Source organism: Elephantulus edwardii, unplaced genomic scaffold, assembly GCF_000299155.1.
Source record: "Elephantulus edwardii isolate Elephantulus edwardi_28Jun2011 unplaced genomic scaffold, EleEdw1.0 scaffold00095, whole genome shotgun sequence".
NCBI classification, from domain to species: domain Eukaryota; kingdom Metazoa; phylum Chordata; class Mammalia; order Macroscelidea; family Macroscelididae; genus Elephantulus; species Elephantulus edwardii.
This window is the reverse complement of record NW_006399845.1, coordinates 3,494,748-3,505,434: the sequence shown is the minus strand read 5'-3', so window position 1 is coordinate 3,505,434 and position 10,687 is coordinate 3,494,748.

The window sequence follows — 10,687 nt, the reverse complement described above, 5'->3', positions numbered from 1 at the left end:
CCACAAGGGCTTAAAGATCTGAGAAAGATTGAAGGGTACAATATACTTCTGATATAACTAAATAACGATTGTTTTATGATTATTAAACTAATCTTTGGAATAAATTAAACAAGAAATAGAAACAAAATAAACATAAGTAACCCCAAAGTTGAATTCATTTGAAATTCCCCAGAAATTCAATTTTGCTTAATATCTTATAAATTGATTTAAAAGATTCTTGTTTTATGAAAAGGGGGAAATATGTATTTCATTTACCTAAGGGCTAATATTTTTTTCATCCTTTTTAGTTGGTGTTAAATGCCAATTATGACATGTTAGCAAATTACAATCCATAATTCAGTAGATTCAGTGTGCTACCTCAATATATTGTCTATTCAGTCCAACTAAGAAATAGATTTCCAAAGCAGAGCTATTTGCTCTTTAAACGGTTTGTAAACTGGTTATGCAACTTAAAAAGGAAATAATAAAAAAAATATTGGCACACGGTAGAACAGGTTTCAGGGCTATTGTACATAGGGTCACTTAAAAAAATAAAAAAGAAGATTATTATATCATAATCGATTTCATTTTTTAATAAAATGAAAATACAAAAAAAACCGAAAGAATAGTGTATAAGGAGAAGACATAACAATAGTGACATTTCTTAATTATTGAAACAGAGTCATTCTTTTTTCATAGTAATTACTGACAACAAAGTCAAGTCAATTTTCTGTTCCATAAATGTGTCATTTGTTATCATATAGAATATGGCTCAACACAGAATAAGGGAAGTGGAAATGGCTTTTGAATTCAAAAAATAAAATGCTAAAAGCTATCAAAGGAGCATTCTTATGGAGAGGGAAAAGCATCCAGACCCACTTCCTTCCCTGTTTGGCATTTCTCATAATGAGAAAGAGCACTCCATCAGTTCAGAGCATCTTTCCTACAAACTAATTTCTAAAATGGTTCACAGCATCTGCTCACCACACTGAGATAACATCAGCTACATTACTTGGCACCAACACTAGCTATATTGCTCCTGACACATATAGGAGTTTTAATGCTAAAGTTGTGGGGCACATATGATTCTTTCCAGACAGTTTTTGACAACACTTAGTAATTCACAGATATTCAGTAAATATATCTCAGTATATTATAATTATTAGGAGCCTCAGTCACATCTCAGCTCATGTGTTTCTAAGTGCCCAGATCTTCTGGTTGTGCTGGTTTACGGTTGACTTGAGTTTTCAAATCTTTGTCAATCAACATATTGACTTAGATTGACTTTTGAGGCAGATATTGAATAATGATATGCCTGATATTAGGTCACTTCAGATCAAGAATCCTCATGTTTTAAAACAGAATGTTTTCTGTTCCCTTTAAAATGTCACAACTCACAATTATATTGGCTTTCATATTCTTCACTGTGAATTAAGAGAATCTCATCTTGGAGAAGAAAAATATGAATCTAAAATATAAGAATGGAGTCTTTACATTTTGTGCTTATATTCAAATTAACAAACTTTAATTGAGCGTGTACTGTATTAATAGCATAGAAGTAAATGGATTTAAAATCTTGTCCTGAAATAGGTGATATTTTTTGTTTGGTTCCCAGTTGGAGCTCTGCCAATTTGTAGCTGATTCTTAGTTGACCCTGTGCTAGAATTGCACAGACAGTAAGTTGCGTGGGAAGAGATTACTCATCTTTCTCCCTCAATTCTTCTTGTGGATTAGAACCACCAGAGAATTGCGATCTTTTATTTACCACTGGACTATACCACTAAAACTGTGAAAGATGTGACAGTCAATTGGAAAGTACCTGCATCCAAATATATCATTAAAATGCATTGCTATGGAGGCTACATAGAATTTAGAGCCAGAAATTGATAATGCAAGGTAGAGAAGTTGAAGGATTTCACAGATGATACAACATTTGAACTGATCTCAGTAGAAATATTAGGTAGGCAGGGATCAATAGTAGGGGAGAGATAAGAAAGGTTATTTTGTCATACATGTAGTTATGAAGGTTTACCTCTGTAAAGTACTCAAGAGCAACGGTGTGTCTCCAGAGACAAAGGTGCGTCTGGTACAGGCCATGGTCTTTGCAATCACTTGTTATGCATCAGAGAGCTGGACAATGACCAAGGAGGATAGAAGGAGAGTTGATGCTTTTGAGCTTTGGTGTTGGAGAAGAGTGCTGAAGGTGCCATGGACCCCTAAGAGAACAAACAGATTTATCTTGGAAAGGGTTAAACCGGGTGGCTCCTTGGAGGCAAGGATTCTGAGACTTCGTCTGACATACTTTGGTCATGTTGTAAAGAGAGACCGGTCCTTGGAGAGAGACATCATGCTTGGGAGGGTGGAGGGACAGCGCAGAAGGGGAAGGCCCTCTAGGAGATGGGTTGATTCGGTGACTGGGGCAATCGAGATGAGTGTGTCAGAGGCAATGAGATTGGCACAGGACAGAGCAGAGTTTAGAGCTCTTGTACACAGGGTCGCTATGAGTCGCAACCGACATGACGGCACATAACAGGAACAACAACAACAACTCGCTGTTTAAAGAAGAGAAAGTACTGTTGGGTGTCCTCCAATCAACTATGACTCAGATCCACCCTATGAGTAATAGATCTGAACTCTGCCATATTCTGTATCACCCTCGTGATCGCTACCATGTCCCTGCCCATTACTGCACTCACTGTCACAATACTTCTTGTTGAGGGTGGGGAGATAGTTCTTCTCTTTCTCTGATCCCTCCATTTTCCCCAGCATGACTTTTTTTCAAGGACTTTTCATATGCTCAAAGTATGTGAGATGAATCCTCACCATACTTGGCCTTTAACATGTACTTTGGTTGCATTTCTTCCAAGACAGACTGGTTTGTTCTTTTGGTAGTCCATAGTATATTCAAAATTTCAATATATTCAAAGGCATCAATTCTTCCATCTTCCTTTTTTATTGACTAACTTTCAGATGCGTAGGAATTAACAGAAAATGCCATAGTTTGTATCAGGTATAACTTAGCCTTTAAATGAACATATTATGTTCTTTTGTAGTGCTTTCATGAGGTCTTTGGTACCAGATTTTCCCCCAATATATTTTGGTGTCTTGACTTCTGTAATCATGGATGCTGGTTGTGGATCCAAGTAAAATGAAATAAAAGATAACTTCAATCTTTTCTCCATCTACCATGAGTTTGCCTACTGTTCCACTCCTGAGGATTTTTGTTTACTTAACCTTTCCATATGTAAAAGTCTCTGAATAACAGAAGATGAGAAAATGTTGTGATGTGAATTCAAGAAGTATGGTATAATCAGAGGGAGCTCTTTTGGCCTAGAGGTAAGGAGGTGCACCATCAACCCAAAAGTACATGGTTTGAAACTACCAGCTGAGCCCTAAGAGAAATATGGGAAATCTCCCACCATGTGATTAAACTGCTTCTTATAACATGCTGGAAGATTGGTTATGGGTCAGTTTTGACTCTATGGTACACAACAATAATAACAGTATTAGCAGATTCTCACATACTTTGAGCATGTTGCTAGGAAAGGCTATTCATTGGAGAGCAAAATCATGTCTGGAAAGGTGGAGGAAGGCAAAAAAGAGGGAGATCCCAAATGAACTAGACTGACACTAGGACTGCAGCAATGGACTTGAGTATGTCTGAGATTGTGAGGATACACAGGATATGTTAGGGTTCAGATCTACTGTTCATATGGACACTAAGAGGCACAGTTAACTTGATGGTGCCTCTCAACAACACTGTTAGCGGAATAAATATGGTTGAAAACCCTTAAGTTGTCTTTTAGCCATCCTTGTGTGGAATCTCCAATCCTTTGATTAGCAACTGAGCACATTACAGTGACTCATGACACTCAATATACCTTGCTTATTTTTCTGGATCCACAATTAATATCCATTAAATTAGCCATTAAGAAATAAAAAGATAAAGATGTATCACATTGGGTAAATCTACTATCAAGAACTTCTTTTAAAGTGCTAAGAGCAAGGATATCAGTTTAAAGACTAAGATGTACCTCACTAAAACTATAATATTTTCAGTTCCTTCAAATGCATATGAAAGTTGGACAACAAATGGGAAAGACTCAAAACTTGAGGCCTTTGGGTTATGAGGTGGTAAAGAAATTACCATGGACTACTTAAAGAATAATTTCTTCAAAAAATATGACCACACAACTGTTTGCTATGATTTGGAGGTAGAAAATGTCCCAAACGTACAACTTTCCCAAAGTACTGTACCACTCATTCATCTCTAGTGTAAACTATTCCTCCTCCCCTAAGTCTTCTCTCTCTTGTCTATGTCTTTGGGTTCCGTAATTCTGGGATGACTCACAGAAACTTAAAAACCACCAGGGGGATGGCTCAAACAGTTGTAGAGACTGGAAAGTCTCAAATCTGTGGACCAGGTGGTTCACAAGGAAGCTGCAGACAGCACTGACTTGGTACCAGCTACTTACATTGTTTCAGAGACTGGTGAATGATGAGTCTAGTTATGTGTCCAGAACAGCTGAGTTAAGTTAGACATGATATACAGAGCAAAAAAGGATCAAACCTTCCAAGAGTATTTCTCCAGGTAAACTCTCAGGGCCATAAACCACACCCCTCAACAGAAATAATGGTGACGACTAGAGTCATACTCATTCCAAGATGAAACTATGAGCTTCATAAAGAAGTTAGAATTTGCAATAACAAACAGATCTGTGTTGGAAGAATAAGTGCAGTCAGAGTACTTTTTAGAAGGAAGGTTGGTAAGAGAACTAAAAGTGATGATTTGGATCAAACCTCCAAGATACAGCCTACCCTAATCCTACCTCATTATCACAACAAACACGTTTATGACATGTTGTCATTAGGGGACAGTCTATGGAAATCGACAACATGCTTGAAAAATAAAGGGTCACTAAAGGAAAGTAGAGGCTCAAAGAGAAAGACTGGCTACAAGTATCTTAAACTGTCAATGTCTAAGATTGACTACAACAATTTAGTACAGTGGAAATTGTGAGGATTGGTACAGGACAAGGCAAGGCAGCAATTTGTCAACTGAAGGACATTTGACTGCAAAGTTACCGAGGGCCAGAGGTCAGTGCATATCTAGATTTCTACTGTTGGGTAAAAAACCCTGGGCAACATATCTGCTTAGATGGTATACAAGTGAATCTATAAAAATTCTCCCACCTTTCAATCCCAAATATAGAGCCTTGTCATTTATTTAGTTCATCAGTTATAAACTTTGAACTCTCAGTAATGTGATAAGTTCTTGAGGCTTCTACTTCCATAGCTTACCTGGCTGTATGAATTCAAGAGACATCAGTGCCTTCATCTACAAAATGTGAACAATTCTACCAACTTTATGAAATGATTGTGAAATTACAAAGGTTTAATATATATCCATAGAACAATCCCCAGAATAAAGCCAGCATTCAATAAGCTGTCGTTTTTATCTCTGATTATTGTTGTTGTTGTTGTTGTTGTTGTTATGTGCTGTCTAGTTGTTTGCGACTCATAGCGACCCTATGTACAACAGCTCTAAACTCTGTTCTGTCCTGTGCCAATCTCATTGTCTCCGACACACTCATTTTGATTGCCCCAGTCAATCCATGTCCCAGAGGGCCTTCCCTTCCTGTGCCTGCCCTCCAGCCTCCCAAGCATGATGTCCTTCTCCAAGGACCGGTCCCTCTTTACAACATAACCAAAATATGTCAGACGAAATCTCAGAATCCTTGTTTCCAAGGAGTAGCCCAGTTTAAAACTCTCCAGGATGAATCTGTTAGCAGTCCATCGTACCCTCAGCACTCTTCTCCAACACCAAAGCTCAAAAGCATCAATTCTCCTTCTATCCTCCCTGGTCATTGTCCAGCTCTCTGATGCATAACAAGTGATTGCAAAGACCATGGCCTGTATCAGATGCACCTTAGTCTCCAGAGACACACCATTTCTTTTCAGTACTTTAGAGAGGTCCCTAACAGCAGACTTTCCCATCGCTATACGTCTTTTAATTTCCTGGCTGCTGGTGCCAAGAGTGTTGATTGTGGAGCCAAGCAGACTAAAGCTGTGAACAATCTCAATCTAAACTCTTGATTATTACATACAATTTATACAGTTTCTTTTGTCTTCATTTATGCACAGTATGGAAAATAAATCCTTTCCCAGAGGAAGTTATGCAGTAGTTTAGAAGACAAAACATAGGCACAAAAGAGAGAACTAATAAATCAAGACAAAAGTTTCTAAGTGCAGATGAGACACGTGAACATCAAATAATATTGAAAGTATTAATTGAGATATTTAGGGCTCAAGATTCTCTGAAGAACATGTACAGGAGTGAAGGATATGTGGGTGCGAGGTAAAGCTGGAAAGTAGAAAATGAGAATAATTTCCAAGAGGTTTACACAATTCTTGTTTCCCTTATCACCAAGTCCAGAGTTGTGATCATCTTAGCCATTTTAGACTATGACTAGTAAATGATACAGTGATATTGCACTCTCTTCCTCATCCCACATATACTCTACATCCAGTTTTTAAGGAAATGTGTATTTTTTTTCAACAAATAAAAGTTTGTAAGTAAAAATTTCCAGTGAGTAAAATTGTCATCAAGTCCACTTAAATCTGTGGTAATCCCTTGAGCATCAGAGTAGACCTGTGTGTGCTCTAGAGAGCTTTCAGTGACTGCTTTTTCAGGAACGGATCATCAGATTTTTCTTTTGCAGAAGATTTGGATGGGACTGAAGCTCTAACTTCTCATTTAGTATCTAGTCACCTTATCATCACTATGGGATGATAGACTAAAACTCCGTGGAAATAGGTTGTATTTAAGTGTTTGTGTAACTCTGTTGGTCAAACATGTCAGTTGATATTCCATAGATTCTAGGGTCTTTATTTTTGATCAATGTTTTCAGTGCAGTTGAACTTCTTCCTTTACTGCCATTGACTCTTAATCTTATTTCCTTCCTGAAATATTTGTGCTGGACAATTCTTTTTGGTACAGTGATTCTGTGTATTCCTTCTATATTCTTTTGATGCTTCTTGGATCATTCTCGGTTTTTCTTATAGGATGTCCCAGTATTGCGACTCAATTCAAGGTTTGAATTTGTTTTTCAGTTCTTTTAGCTTGAGAAATACTAAGAAAGTTCTTCCCTTTTTTTCTCCAATTCTTGGTCTTTGCACGTTCCATTTCAAGTAACACATGCAGCCCTGGATATGCTCACCAATCTGTGACAAGATATTTGGAAGACAGCAGGCTGATCAACTGAATGGAAGAGATCCATATTTGTTTCCATTCAAAAGAAAGGTGATCCAACAGAATGTGGAACTTATCCAACAATATTATTAATATCACATGCATGCAAAATACTGTTGAAGATTGTTTTTAAACAGGATAGAACAATACATAGAGAGAACTGCCTGATGTTCAAGCTGGTTTTGGAAGAGCCCATGACACCAGGGGTGACTCATTTCTAATGTCAGGTGGATCCTGACAGAGAGCAAAGAATGCTGGATAAATGTCTATTTGTGCTTTATTCACTATGCAAAGACATTTGACTGTGTGGATCATAAGAAATTATGGCTAACTTTGAGAGAATGAGAATCCCAGAACACTTAATTTTACTCATGTGAAATCTATACCTAGACCAAGAAGGTGATTTTTATAAGGGGTATTTGCAATGAATAAATCATTGGTCTTACAAAATTCAGTCATTTCATGTCAATTCTCATTTCTGTTACCAAGCTTGTATTTTCCTAATACTTGTCCTTCTTCCTTATTCCCAACTTCTGCATTCCAGTCACCAATTATTTTTTAATGAATTTTGGTTGAATCTATTTCAAACTGCAAAAGTTTGTAGAACTTTTCTATTTCTCTCCTCATTGACTTTGGGGTTCGGTGCATATATTTGAAAAATACTGGTTTCACCAAGTCTTCCTTGTGTTCATATGAATAGTATCCCATCACTTCACAGTATTGTACTTCACGATGGATCTAGAAATGCTGTTCATTTACTCTGAAGCCAACCTCATTTTTCTTCACTTTTTCATTCCCAGCATAGATAATAGAATATACTTCCTATGTTCATACTTCCTATATTCCACATTTAAATTTAGTGGATGTTTGAAACTATTCATTTTAATTTTTTGTGTCTTCCAATATAAGAACTTAGCCTCCCATGCTATATCAATTAGTTATAATTTAAATGTGCTGAATTGTTCATAAGATTTTCCAAGGCCTATTATTTCAGAAGTGGATGGCCAATGCTTCTTCCTAGTCTGCCTTAATTTTGAAGCTGTGCCTTAGTACACCATCTGACAGAGAAGTGCTATACAGACAAGAGCATATGGTAGTTAAGTAAACATATACATTTGTTGTTGTTGTCGTTGAGTTAACTGACTCAGAAAACTCATGAACAATAACTTGGAAGCCTGTTCTGTCTTGAGCTAATCTCACTGTCTCTGACACTCTCATCCCTAATGCCACAGTCACTGTGTCAATCCATCTCATCCTTCTAAGCATGAAGTATGCCTTCATCTACAGACTGACATCACTGCTCTTTAGAACTCCGGAAAAATCCCTGATAACAGAATTCCCCAATGCAACTCATCTTTTGATGATTATCAGTACCAAGAGTGTTGACTGTGGAACTGAGCAAGATGAAATTGTTATCAATTTCAGTCTCTTCTCCACTATCATGATGCTGCAAATTGGCCCAGGGTTGAGCTTCTGTTTTTCTGATGTTGAGGTACAATCTGCATTTTAAGACTGAAGTCCTTGGACTTCTGCCGCAAACACTGCAGGTCCTCATCAATTTCAGTCAACAGGGTTGTGTCATCTACATAATGTAAGTTGTTGATGAGTCTTCCTACAATACTGATGCCACATTTTTCTTCATAAAGTTATAATATGACAGTATATCAACACCCATAATACTGTATTTTATAAAGTCCAGCCTCCTTAATGGTCTGATCCATATATAGATTGAAAAGGTATGGAGAAAGGACACACTCTTTTTTTTTCAATTGTGAACCATGAGGTGTTTCTTTGCTCTGTTAGTATAACTTCTTCCTAGTCTAAGGGTCTAAGGATGAGTTTCACATGAGCACAATCAAGTGTTCTTGGAATCTCACTCTTCTAAATGTTAGTCACAATTTATTGTGATCCACACAGTCAAATGCCTTTACATAGTCAATAAAACACAAGTTTTTGTTATTGTTCTTAGGTACCATCAAGTTGAGTATGACACATAGTGACTCTATGAACAACAACTCTGAACCTGTCCTATCTTGTGCCATCTTCACACTTTCTGATGCATTAGAGCCCATTGTGGCAGTTGTCATGTCAATCTACCAGATCAAGGGTCTTTCTCTCTTTCACAGACCCTCTGCCTTTCAGAGAGCATCATGTTCCTCTCCAAGGACTAGATCCTCCTAGAAACAAGCCCAAAGTATATGAGGCAAAGATTCATCATCTTTACCTCCAAAAAGCACTCTGGTTGCACCTTCTCCAAGACATATTTGATTGCTCTTTTGGCAATCCAGAGGATGTTCAGTGCTCTTCTCCAACACCACAGTTCAAAGGAATATTTTTTTTTCATCCTTATTAGTTTTCCTTTTCTCAGACACATGACAAGTTATCAGAAAGAGCAGGACCTGAATAAGACAATTTAGTCCTCAAACTGACATCATTACCCCTCAATAGTTTGGAGAGGTCCCTAACTACAGACTTTCCAGTGCAACGCATCTCCTGATTCCTGACTGCTGGAACCAAAAATGTTAATTGTGGATCCAAGTAAGATGAAGTTGTAGACATTTTCAATTTTTTCTCCATCTAGCATGATATTGTCTATCAATAGTGGTAAGAATATTTGTCTTCTTGACATTGAGATACAGGTAATATTGAAGGCTATATTCCAGGATCTTCTGTAACAAGTGCTTCAACTCCTCCTCACTTTCAGCAAGGTTGTGTCAACTGCATAATGCAGGTTGGTTTTGAGTCTTCTTCTGACCTTTATGTCACAATCCTCTTCAGAGAGTCCAGCTTCTTGAATAATTTCCTCAGCAGATAGATTGAATAGGTATGGAGAAAGAACACAATCCTAATGCACTCTCTTACTAATTTTAAACCTTTGATGCCTCTGGAGAAGAGTATTGAATATACCACGGACTGCTAGGAAAAAAACAGGTTTGTCCTAGAAAGGGTGATATCAGGCTCTATGGAGGCAAAGATTCTGAAGCTTGACCTGACTTACTTTGGACATGTTTCAAGGAGGGACCAGTCCTTGGAAGGAGACATTGTGCTTGGGAGGCTTGAGGGACAATGAAAGAGAAGGAGATCCTGGATGAGATGGATTGATTCAGTGACTGAGGCAATGGGAGTAGGTGCGTCAGAGACAGTGTGATTGCCACAGGATAAGCAGGATTTAGGACTGTTGTACATAGTGTCACTATAGGGTCATAGGTGACTTGACATCACATAACAACAACAACAACAACAGTGTTTCATCACTCTGTTGACACAAAAGCTTTCTGGTCTAGGTATAGACTTCTAATGAGCACAATTAAGTGCTCTGAGATTTCTATTTTTCTCAATGTTAGACATAAGTTTTTAATGATCCACACAGTCAAACACTTTTGTATAGTCAATAAGGCAAATTGAAAATTTGAAGAAGAAATTGAAAATCTTTACCAAATCTTGTTGTTGTTGTGG